Source organism: Pituophis catenifer, unplaced genomic scaffold, assembly GCF_029215685.1.
Source record: "Pituophis catenifer annectens isolate HBS135680 unplaced genomic scaffold, rPitCat1.0.hap2 SCAF_3, whole genome shotgun sequence".
Classification (NCBI taxonomy): domain Eukaryota; kingdom Metazoa; phylum Chordata; class Lepidosauria; order Squamata; family Colubridae; genus Pituophis; species Pituophis catenifer.
In genome coordinates this window covers 145833934-145854100 of record NW_027256883.1, presented here as the reverse complement: position 1 = coordinate 145854100, position 20167 = coordinate 145833934, and the positions used below count along the sequence as shown (strand labels likewise).

Genomic DNA, 20167 nt, shown 5'->3' with positions numbered 1-20167 from the left:
CTTTTTCGTTTGCACTGGTTTCAATTTTTAAACTAAATGCATCAAATTAATACAGGTAGTTCTTGACTTACAACCGTTCATTTAGTGACCGTTCAAAGTTACAATGGCACTGATAAAAGAGACTCACGACAGTTTTTCACACTTAAGACCTTTGCAGTATCCCTATGATCATGTGATCAAAATTCAGATGCTTGGCAGCTGACTCATACTTATGACTGTTGCTGTGTCCCATGTGATCCTCTTTTGTGATCTTTTGACAAGCAACATCAATGGGGAAGCCAGATTCACGTAATAGCCGTGCTACTAACTTATTAACTGCGGTGATTCACTTAACAACTGTGGCAAGAAAGGTCGGCAGAAGGGGCAAAACTCACTTAACAAATGTCTCACTTAACAAGATAAATTTTGGGCTCAGTCAGTGGTGGTCATAAGTTGAGGACTACTTGTAACCATATATTAAATGAAATGAAAACTGAATAGACAGCAAATCTCTTCAAAGACAGGGAAACTAAATGAATGGAAGATAGAAACACAGGTCTACCCTGTAAAAGCTCTTATAATTAATGAGCTTATAAATGCCCCAGATCACTCACGGAGCTGGTTTTCAGATTCCTGTTGTGCTAAGTTATATATCTGACATTTCCAGATAAGTCATTTAAGGATACAGAAACACACCGCATTGTGTGCTAAGGACAGCTGGCAGTCTATGAGCAACTCTAATGCGTATTTTTCATATTTATGTTAATGTTTACCACTTACTGAAAATAATGCGGACCAGTTTCATCTAACGATTAGAGTGTTTAATTGCAACCAGGAATGCCTAGATTCCAGTTCTACCTGACTTCATACTTCAATGAATGATTCCGGCCTAGATATTATTTTTCAACGTAACCACCTTCACAGGGCTGTTGTGAACACAGAATGTAGACAAACCTCATCTGCATCACCTTGGGTTTCCTAAATAGCCGTTTTCCCACAGAAATTATTTTTTCTCCAGTATCCTTTGGTGAAGACTTGAAACTAGAAAAGCACAGTTCATACAACACAATTATCATCTTTCTCCCTTCAATTCAACACTCTCCCAATACAAATTCTGATTTCAAATGAATGATTAGCTTTTAACCTTAGTAAATAGAACACTTTATAGGTAGAAAAATTATGTAAGTCTCAAAATATTTAGGCCTGGTAGAAACCTGACCTCTAGTGGACAAAGGTAACAGTAATTCAGTTCAGTATATTTTAAATGTATTTCAGATTTAAAGACAATCTATTTTGCTAGTTATAAATAATGGATTGCTTATATGACAGAGATAGACAGACAGACAGACAGACAGACAGACAGACAGACAGACAGACAAACTCTGGAAGAGTGACAACTTCTTAGACTCAGTAGTACAACCACTAACATAAAGAAAAAGTAATCAGCAAACTTGGGCTCAAGATAATAAATTATCATTGATATTTTGATATTTTTGCCCAAAACGTTGTACTTTCAAATGCCCACTTGCCAACACAGACAACAAACCAGGGGGAGAGAGAAAGAGTGCTAAAATTCCAGCATAAGGTAATTTTTTTCCCCATTCCTCGAGAAAGCGCAGAATGGATATGACTAGAACAGGAAATACAGTAAACAAACTGTTGAGCAAAGACTGGTTCATCCGTAGGCTGCTTTTGATCTTCAACCTCTTTTTTTTGTTGCCTCCAGAAACTGTACAACTGATTGATGTTTGAGTCCTCGACTTACAACCAAATTGAGTCCAAAATTACAGTTGCGAGTCGTTGCAGTTGTTAAAAGGGCACCACACGTCACCATCTGACCAGACCCAATTTTACATTTTTTGCAGTGTTTGCTAACGGGCTCAATTTGCCCTAATGGACATTTTTGCTGGAAAATGGAAGTAAATGCTAGAAGAAAGCAAAACGCTTTGAAAATCAGGGTCACATGACTGCAGGACACTGCAAATGACGTAAAGAGAAGCTAGTTGTCAAGAGCCCAAAATGCAATCAAGGGAACATGTGTGTGGTACTACAGCTATCATAATTTCAAAATTGGGTCAGAAGTATCTTCTGAGGGTGGTGGGGTACATTGTAACTTCAGTTATTAAGTAACACGGTTTGATGCCTACCTATATCAGTCAAAAAGAGGGCTGTGAAAATATTTATAGACCCCTCGCACCCTGGACATAAACTGTTCCAACTCCTACCCTCAAAACGACAGAGCAGTGCACACCAGAACAACTAGACACAAGAACAGTTTTTTCCCCAAACGCCATCACTCTGCTAAACAAATAATTCCCTCAGCACTGTCAAACTAGTTATTAAGTCTGCACTACTATTAATCTTCTCATCATTCCTATCACCTATCTCCCACCACTTATGACTGTATGACTGTAACTTTGTTGCTGGTATCCTTACGATTTATATTGACTGTTTCCCAATATGATTTGATTGCTTATTTGTTCCCTATGACTATCATTAAATGTTGTACCTTATGATTCTTGATGAATGTATCTTTTCTTTTATGTACACTGAGAGTGTATGCACCAAGACAAATTCCTTGTGTGTCCAATCACACTTGGCCAATAAATAATTCTATTCTATTCTATTCTATTCTATTCTATTCTATTCTATTCTATTCTATTCTATTCTATTCTATTCTATTCTATTCTATTCTATTCTATTCTATTCTATTCTATTCCATTCCATTCCATTCCATTCCATTCCATTCCATTCCATTCCATTCCATTCATAATTTTCTGTATTTTACATTGTTAGTGCTATATTTCTAAAGCAATTTTAACTCTTCCAAATCCCTCAAAGCCCCACTTCCAGGAAATAAAAAGTCCTGCCCTGCCCTCTCTAGTCACATTGTCTCATTGCTGCTATATCCCTTGCAGTTCTTGATCCCCTAAAAATTGATTTAAAAAAGAAACATTCCCCTCTACCGCCTACTGTTATCAGCTTAATATCCCTGGCTAGTTAACCTTCTACCAAACCTTCCATTGGTTTTTACAACAGAGCAGTAAAAAACTGAAATCAGTGGTAACATCTAGGAAGGTTTCATCATTAATACTATGAAACACCTAAATCGTAATAACATTAAATATATGAATGTAAATTTAGAACTACGGTAAAATGTATAAATAAGTGCTATTAATAACTTCCAGGTGATATATTAAACTATATATTATTAAATATATATTACACTTAATTTCTAAACAGCCAGCTTTTAATTATTTATGCAAACATTTTTCCAATCCAGAGAAGCAAGGCAGTTTGTAGTAACTTTTAAATCAATAAATCAAAAAGTAAAGCCCAACAAAAAATCTCACAACTGATGTTCAAATATATTAATAATTTCTGAACTTGAAAATAAGGATGCTATTTTTTGAAAAAAAAATACCTTCAAAGAACAGGAACACTCCGGCTTTTAAAGCACCAAATATCAGGTTATCTAGCTTCCAATTCTTTTTCCACCACAAATTGTGTACTTGGCCTTTGGCAAATCTGTAAAACAAAAGATGTATCAGGAATTAAATGTATAGATGATGAAAGAAAAAGAAAGTCTCTGTAGAGGGAACCATACCTCTTCTTGCAGCAATAAAAGTGCTATAAAGACTTTTCTTTTTAAATATTTCTGGTTATTAATAATGTGATAATTTAATGAAAATACTTGCTTTCTTTAAAGTGAGCCAACAATGGAATGAAGATTTTACAGTATCCTTCCCCTGGAGTGGGGTGGGAATGGAGATTTTACAGTATTCTTCCCCTGCCACGCCCACCAAGCCATGCCCAAGCCACACCCACCAAGCCACGCCCACAGAACCGGTAGTAAAAAAAATTGAATCCCACCACTGGACAGCATTGCCTAGTAACCCTGGCGGTTTTGCTCATACACACCTTTTCATGGCAAGGAGGAATAGAAAGGTAAAGGCAGAGGCAATCCTTCTAATGCTCTGGTAGAAATTGCAGCAAGATCAGCTCCACTTTACCCAGGCATTTTCCATTCCTTAATTCCACACAGAGAGGAAACATTAGGACAAAGTAAAGTAGGAGTAGGAGGGCTGATAGGATGGACAGGGCAGATGTCCATCCTATCAGCCCCATGAGCTGAAAAGTCAGCCTGTAGGATGTGAGGTTGAAGGTTCAAATCTGTTATCATATCAGATTTTTGTGGATCATTTTCATAGAAATGAATGCTTTGAAAAATTGTTTTTAGAAACTCTTTTTTTTTTTAAGTGCCACAAAATTATCTGTTTTTTTATTTAAACAGACAACAGCCTCCTGGCAAGTTATTTAGATTCAATTTCATGTTCATGATAAAATTTTGTAGTAAAAGTCAAAGCAATCAACTCAATACTATTAAATATGTTTGAAACTGAACTTTTATTGTAAGGAAACAGAAAGCAAGCCCAGGCTGAAATTGAATATTGACTGAACTGGCAGTAACCCCATATTTAACGCAATGAAATTTACATCTATTTACGTGTTTGTAAAGAGAGACAGTAGAAATTTTGAACAGAATACCGTATTTTTCGGTCTATAAGATGCACTTTCCCCCCCCCAAAAAAGTGGGTGGAAATGTCTGTGCATGTTATAGAGTGAATGTTGCTTAAGCCCCACCCACCCACTGGCTCCCACCCTTTGGCTTCCACGCACCCTGTTTTCTGCCTCTGCGCACCCTATTTTCAGCCTCTGTGTGTCCCATTTTCAGCCACCATATATCCAGTCCCCGCCACCTGGAACGGACTGAAAACAGGATACATGGAGGCAGAAAATGGGGTGCACAGAGGCCAAAAACGGGACACACAGAGGCAGCAATAGGTGGAGGCGATCCCCACAGCCTGGAACAGCTGATCAGTGGTATTCCAGGAGGCTGATCCAACTGCCAATCAGCTGCTTGTGCTAAATCAGGCTGCAATAACATGCTGAAGCTGACCAGGCTGTTTGCTGCAAGGACACTAGGCAGATGAATACCGATGGATGCTGGGAAGCAGAGACAGATTTTTTTTTCTTGTTTTCCTCCCCAAAAGCTAGGTGCATCATATGTTCCAGAGCGTCTTATAGTGCAAAAAATACGGTAATTTCATACCAAAGGTTTGAATAGTGCTTTGTCTTTCAGGCTGTTTATTTTAATATAAGATTTGTTATTCTAGAAGAGAAAGTGGAAAAAAGCCAATGTAGGATTAACAGCCATGTTGAACATTCAGTGTACTGTCAAAAGTTGCATTTTTCTGTGTCAACAAATATGTGATTGATGCCATTGAGAACATTCTGATTTATAAACAACAGTGGCTGAGTTCACAAAAAAATCTGATGTAAAAATTGCCTTATGCACAGCAGGGTGTATGAGTTCAGCCAATGGTCCACTTGCTTATTGAACATTATATTCCCACCCCACTCCAGGGGAAGGATACTGTAAAATCTCCATTCCCACCGCAATCCAGGGGAAGGTGCAAAATCCCCATTTCCTCCTGATCAGCTGGGACTCGGGAGGCAGAGAATAGATTGGGGGGGGCAGTCAGAGGTGGTATTTACCGGTTCTCCGAACTACTCAAAATTTCCGCTACCGGTTCTCCAGAACTGGTCAGAACCTGCTGAATACCACCTCTGGTCTGCACTCCCTCACTGGTGGATATGTGGCATGGAACCTGGTTCATGTGAGTTTGATTTGACACCGTTTCCCTGATGGAAAAAAATATGCTGTTGAAGCACTATTTCTCCATACAGGAGACATATTCCAGAAGACTAACAGTAGGACACTTTAAAGAGGTGGGGATTAATGGATATCATTCTGCTTCAATAGTTAACCGGAGGGTCTAGAATAGATCAAGCTACTTGCCCAAATCCATTTCCTTATACTTAACACTTTACTTATACATAACACTTTTTTGTCCCAATTCACACAGTTCAGTGAGCCAGAAAATAGTATGAATAAGAAGGTCTCTCAATGGTTATTGTCATTTTACACAAAGTGGTGGAATAAGCTGGTTCAGTACAGCAAAAGAAAGTAGTAGTCAATGAAACAAAAAAGTAGTTAATACATGTAGGGGATGCGTATTTTCCTCCCCATATTTAATACATTACACAAGAGGTGTTGATTTTGGTAAAACAGTACAGGAATGATGACATGTCAGCCTGATCCAAGGGAAGATCAGATGAATATGGAAGCAGGGTTCATATGCATCTCTTGGGGAATGGAAAACTTGCCAATGGATGCTATGCCCGATCTATTCAGTGATCTGGGCTCTATAGAAAATACCTTTCAGGAGGAGGCACAGAGGAGCACATGAAGAGTCCATGCAATAAACAGTTCAATGGTGTCATTTTGGCATATGAGGCAGAATTTGATGAGCATAGTTGTGTTGGAGATATGTTGACTATTTAAACCAGGGGTGTCCAATCTTGGCAACTTTTAAGGTTTAGCTCAAGGGTGAAATGCTCCCGGTTTGGACCGGCTCGGACGGGTAGGTAGCGATGGCAGCGGGCAGTTCGGAGAACCGATAGCAAAAATCCCTGCCCCCTCCCCCCATGCCCAGCTGAGCCGCGTGATCATCAGAGCCTTTTTTTTCTTTTAAATGGCTCTTACGAGCCAAGCTCTGACTATCCCAGCTGAGTTGCCTGCTAATCAGGCAACTCAGCTTGGATCGCCAGAGCCATGTAAAAGAAAAAAAGTTTCTCCCCCCCCCCAGCCTCCAGCTTGCTTACCTTAGCTGCTGGTCGCAACATTGTAACAAGCAACTGAATCTCCCTGCCTGCAATCAAGCTCATCAGTGAGCAGCTCTATCTGCAACTTTAAGACTTGTGGACTTCAACTCCCAGCAAAGCTGGCTGAGGAATTCTGGGAGTTGAAGTCCACAAGTCTTAAAGTTGCCAAGGTTGGAGACCCCTGTTCTATTGGGTAAGTTTTTTTCCCCTTTGGGAGCTTTAAAAAAAATAGTTAATTGAGGTTTTTTTTAGTTGTTCTTTTTTTAGACCTAGCCATTTAAAGTTTAGGAAGTTTTAAATTTAGCTGCTTTTATATAAAAATAAAAATAAATAAAAATAAAATAATATTTGTGCAGCTTTCTGAGATTTAGTGTGTTTCTGTAGTGTTTCACTCTAACTACACAAACACACAAAATCTCACAAAGCTGTATGTGGAATTTTGTGTGTGTAAAGTATGAAAGTTGGTTTTTGGGGCTTTTTGTGGCTGTGTGAGGTTCCTGCTTGTTGCAAGGGCTATTTTGGGTCTAGCACAGCTGCTTTTACATTGTGGGTGAGCCAGTTGTGTTGTGTTGTGTTTTGTAGGTTAAAAAAGGGCAAAGAAGTGACATTGACTTGGCCACGCTCACCCAGTTACCTTATCACCAAGCCCCGCCCACTAATTAAGCCATGCCCACAGAACCGGCACCAAAAAAATTTAGATTTCACCCCTGGTTTAGCACTTTAACACTTACATCCACAAGTCTTAAAATTGCCATGGTTGGACACCCTGATTTAAACACAGCAAAAACAAAGTTGTATTAAACATATCTGCAATCTTTTCACACATAAGAGAGAGAATTTCCTCCTGACTTCAGAATCAAATGGTCCTTAATGTAACAGACTATTTCTGATCCCTAAACTGTGCTATTTTACTGATATCACAAGCTTCCCTCCCAGCACCATATTCACACAGTCTACTAACCACCAGGAAGAAATGAAAAAGGCTCACCATAAACTTGAATGTGGCCCAATCGATTGGTAATGAGAACTTTAAAATCTGCCTGATTCAGATTTAAAATATCCTACTATTGTATGAGTGTTTGACCACAGCCTGACTCGGGTATTAAAAGAACAAGCAGAACCTGGGGGCAGGTGGAATCAGCTTGGAATCATTACATTCCCACAAGCGGTCCAAATTCAGCCCCTCTTGAATTCCATTAATTTATGTAGTGCCAATTTAGTGCTGTTAATTGACCATTAGATTTTTATGTCTAGGCATGAACAATAAATCAGTTTAACTGGAACGTAATGTGTGGTCTTGATTCTTTGTGCATGACAGATATTTTGCCCAACTCTATAGATAATTAAACCACTAAATTAACATGGTTTGGGATTATGTGGAATATGAGAACCACCTGAGTTTATGAAAGATGGCACAGATGTATGTCTGTTAGTTTTATATCCCATCTTTCATTCAGGGATAGGAGTCTTAACATGTACGAATGAGATGTACAAAACCAATATAATTTGCACTTGTGATTTTTAATCTCCAGATTGTAATTAAATTGGCTTTCTGTCCATCTATATGATTCTCTTTTTAGTACCGTGTTTCCCCGAAAATAAGACCCTGTCTTATATTTTTTTGAACCCTGAAATAAGTGCTTGGTCTAATTGCCATGTGCTCAAAAGCCCGATTGGGCTTATTATCAGGGGATGTCTTATTTGGGGGGAAACAGGATACTATTACAATAACTGTAAGATACCTTGAATTTCATGTGGAGAATTTTAGTGTTAGTTTGAGACACTAAAAATGATGAGGAGCAAGAGGAGCTGTGGCTAAGTAACAGAATACGTTTCATAAGCCAGAAAACTTTACCGAGGATCTTCGGTTGAAACAAACTTGCCTATGATTCGAAAAAACTGAAGCAGTCTGATCAGAAACAAACAATTGGTGGCTCTATTTCCTCTGCCCCTTCCAAAGAAACCTGACATTGTGCTTCTTGGACTTGCTGGAAAATTACCAAAAGGTATAGCCCCCCTCCCCCCCTTTTTTTTGCCTATTTCTGATGGCAATAAATGAAACAAAGAAAAGGCTGTTAAACCTCAGACAATCATATCACATTTTTGTTTTTTAAAAATGCCAGTACTTCCTTCAACACTGGAAAAATGGGCTAAAATCCAGTCTTCTAATAGTCACTCTCACTCACTGTAGTCATTGGCCACTGATCTGTTCTTTAAACATAGCAATCAGATATTTAATGCTCACATCTGGATTAAATGTAGCAGTGAGTTGTACATTTTTGTTTTCCGGGAAAAGATTTATGATTTTGTGACAACAGCCTTTCCTAAGAGCTTGAATTAGCATTTTATTCAAACTTATGATGGTGTAGAACAAGGGCTATTTATGTGGCCATCACAGCACTCCTCCCTCACATGATCACGGTTGAGGCACTTGGCAACCAGCCTGCACTTACAACAGTTGCAGCATCCTGCTGTCATGTTATCACTGTTTACAACCTCCCCTGCTGACTTCCCACAAGCAAAGTCAAAGGGGAAGCTGACAGGGAAGATTTAAGTTGTTCCTGCTCCTGTCAAAAGTATGAGGTCCCGGAAATATTCGATCCTATAGTGTGTACTGCAGCACCTCCCTGCCTGCGCTCCATAGCAAAGCTGGCTGAGGAATTCTGGGAGTTGAAGTCCACAAGTCTTAAAGTTGCCAAGGTTGGAGACCCCTACCATAGTGCATATCCACTTGGCTAAGCTTAGCCACTGAATCCTCTGCCTGGCCATGCTCACACAAGCTGCTGCACCTTCCTGCTCTCCACTTGTCTGCACTCCAGAGTATTCTCAACACTCAATGCACCGTTGCACAGCGTCACAGCACTCCCCTACACAAGCATGTTCATACTGTGCCCCAGCAATCTCCCTGCCCAACTATGCTTGCACCAGGTCACAATACCCATCTCTACCTGCAGGCCTGTTTCTGAACTGCCTACCAAAGGCTTGTCACGACTGGGACTTCTGGTTTCCTGCTGGCTTCCCCACTGACTTTGCTTGTTGGAAGACAGCAGGAAATATCAAGTTGTAATCACATGAGGTCGTCACTACAATAGCAATAGGAACTGCCAGGATTTCTGATGCTAAATGATGCACTTACATGTCACACTTTATAACCGCACTGCTTATTGATGGAAATTCTAATTCCAATTAGCCTCATTAAATAATGTAGTTTAAAATCAGTAATGAATACAGAAACCTAAAGATACCATATTAGCACTGGAAGGCTCCTGGAGTAAGGATTCTGAAATTTAAATACTGTAACTACCTAATATCTAAAATTCCTGTGTTCTAGATGTATAGATGTAATTACTTCTCTGCAATTATTTCTTGAACATATGTTGTAACCTACCCTCCAGTTTCAAAGTCTCCAGGACTGAAATACTGTAACTAAAATTTTTAAAAACTATACAAATCATGTAATTTTTAATACAAACTTCAAACGAGAAATAGAGCAATATCAGCATTAAAACATATTTTTCAGAGTATTTCAGAAGTGGTAAAAAATCCAGTCAAGAACTTTTTGGAGCAACAGAAGCTTAGGTGAAAAGACACAGCGAAGCGATCACAATGAACTAATTGATATCTGATATTGACATCAATTAGTTTTTAAAATTCTCAACTCTAGGGATACTCCACACATTTCAGCTGTAGGTTTTTACAGGGAAATTTTCCCAACCACTTAGAATGAAATGTACATCTGAGGTGAACTGGAAAATTTGGAAAGGATATTCATCTCAGCTAAACAAATAATTCCCTCAACACTGTCAAACTAGTTACTAGGTCTGCATTACTATTAATCTTCTCATCGTTCCTATCACCCATCTCCTCCCATTTATGATTATAATCTTGTTGCTGGTATCCTTATGATTTATATTGACTGTTTCCTAAAATGATTTGATTGGTTATTTGTACCCTATGACTATAATTAAGTGTTGTACCTTATGATTCTTGATGAATGTATCTTTTCTTTTATGTACACTGAGAGCGTATGCACCAAGACAAATTCCTTGTGTGTCCAATAACACTTGGCCAATAAACCTATTCTATTCTATTCTATTCTATTCTATTCTATTCTATTCTATTCTATTCTATTCTATTCTATTCTATTCTATTCTATTCTATTCTATCCTATCCTATCCTATCCTATCCTATCCTATCCTATCCTATCCTATCCTATCCTAACTAGTTTAACCTAACACATGAAAATGTACCAAAAAGGGGGTTGAGTTTTTAGAAATTGTGTTTATATGTGCTTGTATCAAGCACTTGACTGAGCAGGGAACAAAAGAAGCAAGGATCAATAGATCCATCTTTAAATTAGACTAGCTCTTCAATCAAACCCAAATATAACTTTTTGAACATGGGGAAGGGGCAAGTTTATAGTCTTTGGGGCACTGATTATGTTGTATACCAGGTAGTCCTTGACTTGCAACTACAATGGAACCCAGAATTTCCATTGTATATCATGACAGCCATAAGTGGAGGTGCCCATGTGAGCAACCTGATTTTATGTCATTAAGTGGTTAAGCAAGCACAATGGTTGTTAAGCAAGCCCACTGTCTACAATGGGTGGTTTTTGTCAGACCAGCAAGGCTTGCTCATGTGACTGAGGAATGCTACGAACAGCCATAAAAGTGGGCTGGTTGCCAAGCATCCAAAATGGAGAGCAGAATGTGTTTTGGCATTATTTGGAGGTGGGGGGGGTGGAAGTGATATGATGGGTCATGTTAGCCTTTGAATAAGGACTGCACTAGAGGTGGGTTTCAGCAGGTTCTGACTAGTTCTGGAGAACCAGTAGTGGAAATTTTGAGTAGTTCGGAGAACTGGTAAATACCACCTCTGACTGGCCCTGCCCCCATCTATTCTCTGCCTCCCGAGTCCCAGCCAATTGGGAGGAAATGGGGATTTTGCAGTAACCTTCCCCTGGAGTGGGGAGGGAATGGAGATTTTACAGTATCCTTCCCCTGCCACGTCCACCAAGTCATGTCACGCCCACCAAGCCACGCCCACAGAATCGGTAATAAAATTTTTTGAATCCCACCACTGGACTGCACCCTAGTATGCAAGGGATCCAGTCATCTAAAAATACTTGTAATTATGCAGCAGAAGATACTTTTTTGTATCCGTGAGAGAAATCTGCCTGTACAATCAGGGCCGGATTTAGATGAAAAGAGGCCCTAGGCTATTCCACTTATGAGGCCCTTTCACCTATAGTGAAAGTGTAATTTTAATTTTGCTAACAATTTGAATGTAGGCCCCTCTTGATCTTGAGGCCCTAGGCTGAAGCCTAGTTACCCTATAGGAAAATCCGGCCCTGTGTACAATTGCTCTGGAGCGGTTGTGGGCTGTTGGCAGACAAAAATGTCCTTGTCATATTGTGGTGGCTGGACTTTAGTCATTATGCATTTGTTTGCTTTTAACAATATTTATAACCAGCCTCAATTCTGACACTCTGGGTGAGGTACAATGAAGAAAAGGTATTGGAAACAGATAAAAGTAATAGATTCTTAAAAATGTGAACAAGAACAAAGCGGCTATATCAAGGATACATACAGTTCACGTAACTTAAATGTTAATTATCTGCTGCTGCTTGGCCCTATTTTTGAAACATCTGTTGAGCAGGGACCATCCATACCTCTGGGACAGAGTGTTCTTTAAAATAAAGGCTACCACCGTCATCTGGCCCATGATCCATAAATCTCCTAAGTAGAGAGGACTTTCTGAGACCTATTCTAAATAGCTAGACTGGTGGAGCTGATTTGATTTTGGCAAGTATCTAAATATATCCTGGTGCTGCAATGTAGAAGGCTGTAAAAGTGATAGTGCTTAATTGGTAAATTGGTACTGTACTTCAATTTGACCCAGAAGCCTATTAGCAACCAGGGCAGATTTTTTTTTCAAGAATAAAGAAGTACATGCCACTGAAGAGGTGGTTTTAATGCCATAGGAGAAATATTTCTAAGAAGATTGGAGGATTTTTCCTATAGGGTTGTGTTTTAGAATTGGAATTTGATTGGAATTTAGGCAGGCTATTTCCTGATCTCTCCTGCAAAAGGAGTCACTTTTTACTTAGACATATATTTTATTCATCCTAGATATATAAAATATCTGAACATTGATCAGTGTATTTCTAGGGTCTTAAGAATGATTGTGGAAAAACATAATAAAAAGTGAGAGTCATTTTTGTTCCTGCATTAGGACCATGCGCTTGTTTTTTATGAAGCTTAATTATCTAATTATTTAAAAATATATTTATTGCACCTTTGAGTTTTAAGATCTGCAAGATAGTTAACAATAAGATGACAAACTAACAGGAGCAAAAAAAAAAAAAAGCTGAGGCATGGGTCATATGTAACTTTGCATATAAATTGAAAATCAACAAAACTTTCAAGGATTTGTGATAATTGAAAGAAGGTATATGGCAAGTAAAACGGGATTCACCTTGGAGAACCTTTAAAGTCCCATTTTTGAACATTTTTTTGTCTTTTTAGCATTAGCTTTTTTATGAGGTGCATCACACTGCTGTCTTACATTTAGCTTGTGATCAAATAAAACCCTTGAGTCTCCTTTTCCACCTTAAAATCAGGGTTTCATACTTAACTTTGTTGAAATTCATCATTTAGCTCAATGTTACAGTTTTAACAAAATTGTCTGAATATAGATTTAACTTTGTGACATTATCTACATTTTCAGTTTCATCTCATCTCAAAATATTATCAAACATCTCATAGCAAGCTTTTTTTTAAAAAAATAAAGCCTAAGACTGAAGCCTCTGATGGTCCAGTCAAGATTTCTGCCCAGATGGTTTTAGAAATTTTATTGAGCACACATTGACTTGATTTTATGTAGTGTTAAGTTATAGTTTAAATAAACCAGAAGTACTTGGGTTCATACAGTACACAAAACCTCCAACAAACAAGCTGAATTTTCACTTGTCCAGATCTATGAATTAATCCTGTGGATTCAGTTGTTTAAATCAGCTTTCTCTGGCTCAGGAATTCTGGGATTTGAAGTCCACAGGTTGTAAAGGGGCCATGTTTGCCCACTATATTGTACATGGTTGTTAAATCTAAGCCTGAACTCATAGAAGATTCAGATTTTTATATTTAATGTTATTAAAGTTTTCAGATGCAGGGCCACAGCTGGAATTAGGTTGTTCAGCAGATCCTTGATGATTTGCCAGCCATTCAAAGACAAAAGGATCTTTTTGCAAATGAATTTCTATAGAGGGAAGGAACTCCTGTGGAGTGGTTAAAATTCAAGCTGGCCATTCATTAGTATAAAATCATATATTTTTGAGATAGTATTTATGACAATCATCTTTTGTTTGAAACTCAAGGCAATGCACATAGAGTTCTCTTTTTTAAAAAAATTATTTCCATAAAAATCGCCTTGTGTGGAAAGTTGGGCAGGAGGAGATTGTATGTGGTTGAGATGGACTAGAACCTTGATCTCCAGCTTCTAACCCAACACTTTAACCATTACAACACAAGGTGCAACTTCAACCCCATCTGGAGGACACCAGATTGGAGAAGGCTGCAGTGTTATCTAGACATGTTAGTGGCAAACGGGATGCTGCATTTAGTATAGGAGCATCGCCAGCATTTTGGTTTTATTGCTTATCTACAACTAGCAGTCATAGCTGATACAATGCTATTTAATTATTTTTGTTTATATGGAAGACATGTCATGTACGTAAACTTAATCACCTTTCCATCTTTAGTTTTTTTCTTGCTAAACCAGATTTGCAAGATTAAAAAAAAGACATACGTCTGATACTGTATTTATATTTGATTGAATGAGGAGTGATTGGTTTTGCAGCTTATCACATCAATCTTGTGTCTATAACTTTGTTTTTAGTTCACAAAGCATCCAAGTGATTTTGCTACATGAATATTGTATGTTTCTACCGCTGTCCTACAAGTTAATCTGCATTCATATCAGTACAGCTTTATGCACAATGGATTAACATTTCAATATAATTTCAGTGATGGTGTATAATTTTTGTTGAAATAAATTTTACTTCATTTGCTATTATCTGTTGTCTATCAGGTTTCTTTTCTTATTCAGCCCTGCTTACTTCTAGATGGATGGATGGATGGATGGATAGATTGATGATAAAATGCCCATATCTGAATTAGGGGCATTTTCTGAGGAACTCACCTAGCGCATGTAAGTTTTTCTCCTCTGGAGAAAAGAAAAAGCAGATGTTATTACTGGCTTTTCTGAAGGAAGCAACAGGAGGAGCTGAGCATAATTTTGTCTCTCTTTATAAAGAGAAAGCAAGCAAGCAGAATACAGATCCAAACTTATTTTCTGTTCCTGCAAATGATTGTTGTGAGATCTTATAATCTAAAGTTATTTATTTCATGTACTTGAAGTGAAAAAAACAAAACCTTTGCTTGGCCCATCCATTGCAGACTTTGAGCCTGAGACACTTATTGATAAAAGCAGTTTCTACAGTGCAAAGGCTGTGAATTATATGGAAGGTTGGAAATACTAAATACTTTAGCAATAACTTGTATTTGAAGAATTATATTTTGCCTTAGTTCCGTAGCATAATTCATTCATTTCTTATTCAGCTATGTAGGAACCTTCCAACCTTGAAAAACACTCCTTGCATGTGGTAATTAATCTTTATACAATATAGCAAACTGATACAGTTCCTTTTAGACACTGGCCTGGTTCATATAACAGCCATACACTGTTTGTTTGACTTTAGTGAGCATGTTATATGAATGCAATCACTGTGGTTTAGAAATCTGCTTTATACCTTGTTATGTAATTTAGTTTATAATGTAATATAATTCAGTAAATCATGATGGAACAAACTGTGGGACGTGCAAGGCATGAATCCAGTTAGCATGTGCCGCTGGAGCTCAACAGCAGACTACTGTATTACAAATTTTGTCTGCAGATGAAATGAGACAATATTTCTTTACTGCTATAGATGCTAAAGCCAACCAAAGCTGAATTGTGAAATATAGCCAATCTCCACAATACAAAATAATCAAATTCTGCAAGTCCTAAAGCTGTAACATAAGATGTATCTGTCTAGTGGAGAATCAAAACCATAACCAACTTCCAAATTATGACATAAAACTGAACTATTGAGTACCCTCACAATTCTTTCAATCTTAACTCATCACCAAGGACTAAAATTAAGAGAAAAACAACTTCTGGTATTCAAATTGCCATTGATATCATCTTATTCATTTGTGTGTCTATGTTTGTATCAAAGGAGTTGAACTTGACTCCTGATAATTTCATGGGTTCAGCCATTTAGTATTCTTTGCAAAAGTATGGAAATTATTTACCATGGGATGATTTTTTTAAACTTCTAGTTTATCCTATAACTCTGGGATTCCCTGGAGGCAGTGCCAAAACTACTGAGTTCCTCAGCCACTTTGACTGACAATATGACTCTGTACTGATCCAAATATTTGCAATTTTAGAATGATTTGGAAGGTATCCTAGGCCAATGTCTATTAAGGTCAAGTTTAAAGCTGACCTTGCCTAGAGGTCTCCCATCCAAGAATTAACCAAGCCTGCAATAAATCAATTTCTAAAAAGCATGATGGATATCTGCAAATGCTGAAAACAATTGTTAACATTTACAATAATCTTTAAAATGGAAAATAAAAAAATAAGTGTAGCTCAGCCTCAGACCCTAAAAATATGACATACTCTAAATATCTAAGGAACCAGTTTACACTGTAAAATACTTTAAGTATACATGCTGTGAGAATAGTTCCATAAAATCTAAATAAATGCAGTCTGCAAAAGAAAACAATCCTAACTTCATCATGAATAATGTCATCATGACATTATTTTTTTCTATTTGCATAGCTACTAAAGAAAGTTAACAAAAAATACAGAAGTTAAAGCTAAATCTTTCTTAGAGCAAATAATTTCATATCACCTAAAAGAGTTATAATGTGCTGACAGTTATAATCATATAAAGCAAGTGTAAGGAAGGGATTCTAACTTAAAGGAAATTTAAATAGAGTTTGTCTTAAATAGCTATTAAATAGAAGAAGCTGTTTAATCCAACTCTGTTGCATTTCACTATGCAGTCAGTCTTGTGTTTCATTTCCATAACAAACAAAATAAACTTTAAGCATGACAGAACACGTTCAACAACTCCCTAATGTTCTGCTGTCCCATTTTCTTGTGACTAGCTTCCCAACATCAGGCCTCCACAAATGTATTTGCCAAGTGTAGGAACAAAAGGGAAATCCTTCTTCAATTCTGAACTTGGAAATGTGCGGAGGAGACCTTCACACAGTGCTGAATTTGCAGTAGACTTTGGGATATAAAAATTCCCTCCAGAAATGTGGAGAAGTATGTTTTTAACTTGAAATTTCAATCGTGCTGAACTTTGGAACAGATAGAAACTCACCATCAGTGAAAGATGATATGAGAGGCCCACTTCCTTTCTCAATGTTTCTGGTCATGCAGAGCACTATGGGAATGATCAATGGCAAATGTCTCTTATGGCAGTCTAGAAAGCCAAGACTGTGGATTCCTGCCAATCATACTGTTCTTTGGGAAGGAAATGCAATTATTATTCAGCAGACATTTCATTAGCAATGGTGAAAGTGTAACGTTTATTACTGTTCTCAGCTTATGCTCCAGAGTCACCTAACATTCAGATTGGAACAATTACTTCCTTTTTTCCTCCTCTTACAACATCCTCAGTACTGGGTGGAGTCTCATTCCGCTCACTTTCACAAATTGTAGAGATTTTTTTAAATAGCACATAAAAGCAACTTAAGGGAAAGCAGACAGTGGGAAGGGCCCTTGATAACTATTTTCTCCTGCTTCTTCTCTTTAGGTTGTGTACAAAATAATTTGTTCTTTCTAAAATTCTGCCATTTTGAAAAAGATTCCAAAAGCAGAAATAGAAGACTTATGTATTTTTGCCAAAATGCAGGATACAAATTATGTTTGTGACACCCAGCCAATTATGTTACTGAAACACCACCAATAGAAAAAAAGTAAGTATACCATTAATAGTTAGATCCATCTCCAGCTACCATGCCGACTACTGCCTTTTTCTACAACTACAAAGATCTATAGAAATCCAGCAATTGAATTAGCATGAATTAGGGTTATGAATTATAACAGTTTACCAATGAGAAAATAGCATCCGCGCACCACTGGACACCCAGTACAAAGTAGGCAACCTCCATCTACAAAATATTGCAGCCAATGTACCAAACAGGACAAAGATGGGTCTTCTAGTCAAACAATAGTGGTCCCTCATCAAGGCAAAACCAATCTGCCATATACTGATTTCCCCATTCCCAATCTGGTGTTTATGATGATGGGAGTCAGTGTCCAAAAAATCTGGATAGTACCTGCTTGGAAGTAATTAGTAACAGATAAAGGCTGTGCTTATCTGCATAAGGTATTCATAGCACATCTCATTTTTTAAATTTTTTTTTTACTGAGGGGTGCCAGCAGAACTTTTAAGTTCTGTGTGATTGTCTTTGAGAAAAGTGGGCCGAATGTGCCATGCATTCTCACAGGCAAGCCAAACTTGAATATGAATATAGGCCAACGCAACTCCTGAGCCAGAGCAACGTCGAGTTTCTCTACACGAATCCTCTGCGTTTCTGAAATAAGGGCCAATCCAGCGGCCCAGGGAAGGGGTTGGGGGGGGAGTCCTCTCCTTCGTGGGGACAGCCAGTCAAGTCAAAGAGCTTGGGAAGGAGACACAGACATTAATCCAAGTTCCTTTAACTGACTCTAATGCGAGACAACTAAAAAAAAAAAAAAATGATAGGCTGAGGCTCCGTGAAACCGGTTAGGGAGGCTAAGGGCAGGCAGGGCTCATTGCCTCAGAACCTGGAGCTGCTTCCATGGCCAGGCCCGGGTCTTCGGCTTTGCAACAGTGTCTGTCTGGTCATCCCCCAGGCGCCTTGGGCACACAACCGCGCCTGTGTTCTCTAATTGATCACGGACGGCTTTGCGGGGGGAGGGAGGAGAAGAAAAAAGAGGGTCCCCAAACAGGCTTCCCCGCCCTCGCAAGCGCAGCCGGGACTCGGGGCCAACCAGGCGAGTCAGCGCCAGGAACGGGTGGCCTGGCGGCCCCAAACGCCGTCCCCGCACCGCAGCCACGCCTCGCCCAGCGCCCCGCAGCGGCGGGAAAGAGCCAGGCGCCCCCGGTTGGTGCCCAGCGCCACCGCCTGAAACACGCCGCCAGGGACGAAGGGCAGCGGCGAGCAGAGCCGAGGGACAGTCCTCACCCGCCAGCCGTCGCCGCAATGGCGAGAGGCGGAGACAAAAAAAAAAAAAAACCCGGGGCAGGGAAGGAGGAAGAAGGCGCTGCCTCTCGCCGAGACCCTCCCGCTCTCCCCCAAAGCAGCCCCGCCACTCGCCGCTCACCGTCCGCGGGTCCCTCCTCGGCGCCCCCCACACGCCTCCGCCCTCCTCGCCACTCGGGACTCCTCCGTCTCTATGGGCGACCGGAGCTGGCCGACCTCTCACCCGCTCCTCCTCCTTTCCTCCTCCGCGGCTGGCTCCGCCTGGCCCCGGGCGGGGAAGGCGACAGGGCTTCCTGGACCGCCGCCGCCGCTGAACTCCCTTCGCCCGCTCGCCCTGCCCAGCCCAGCCCAGCCCAGCCGTGAGAGGCTTCCTCTCCGCTTGCCCGCGCCCGGGCAGGTTGGCTCGGCGCCCCGTGGCGGCCAAGTGTCAGGTTGGGCTGGCGAGGCGGTTCAGCCCCGGCTGGTTACAACGCCGTGCAGGGTTGTACGCGGTTGGGCGTGGAAGGTTCGCTCCGACGGGAGGCCGCGGATCCGGGCGGCGCTTCGGGTTCCAGGCAGGCTGGAAAGGATCTTGATCGTTCGGTCGTCTGGCTAAGCCGAGCCGGTGGCTCCCGAGACTCTGTTGACCATGTGCCTTTAGTCGTTTTCGACTCTTAAGAAGCAGATAAATGGATCTCTACAGGAACCCCATAGAGATTCAGGAGAGCAAGTCCTTTCCCTCCAGTTGCTCTTTTTTGGAGAATATGAATTTATCCCTCCTACGGCGTCCCAGGAAGATGCTGTTAGAAGAAATGTCAAGTTTTGAACGGGGTTTTATGAGGAAACTTCAGACTGATCATTCATACCTTACAATTCTTGATGAACGTATCTTTTCTTTTATGTACATTGAGAGCATATGCACCAAGACAAATTCCTTGTGTGTCCAATCACACTTGCCCAATAAAAAAAAAATCAAATTCAATTCAGTCAGAGCCCGACCTTAGACACGCCATTATTTTTGCAATTTTATTAGGTTTTAGAAGCAGATCCCAGCCCTAGTATAAATGAATTTCAAACTGACTTCCAATACATTGTAATAACTCGCAACCGCTCTCATAACCCAGCAGGCTTAATGCTATAGCTAATGTATTATTTTCTGGAACCACGAG

General features: G+C 39.7%; 1 protein-coding gene across 3 annotated transcripts in view; it reads right to left on the bottom strand.

Annotated features, from left to right (window-relative positions):
- Positions 1-19318, bottom strand: part of GNG12 (G protein subunit gamma 12) — a 46031-nt gene extending 26713 nt beyond the window's left edge. Inside the window, exons 1-2 of one of the 3 annotated variants that reach the window (XM_070939472.1) lie at positions 19243-19318; positions 3404-3507 (exon numbers count right to left, since the gene is read on the bottom strand). The gene's annotated coding sequence lies outside the window, so the exon portion shown is untranslated. The other 2 variants (XM_070939471.1, XM_070939473.1) reach the window with 2 other exon arrangements.
- Positions 19319-20167: the final 849 nt, after the last annotated feature.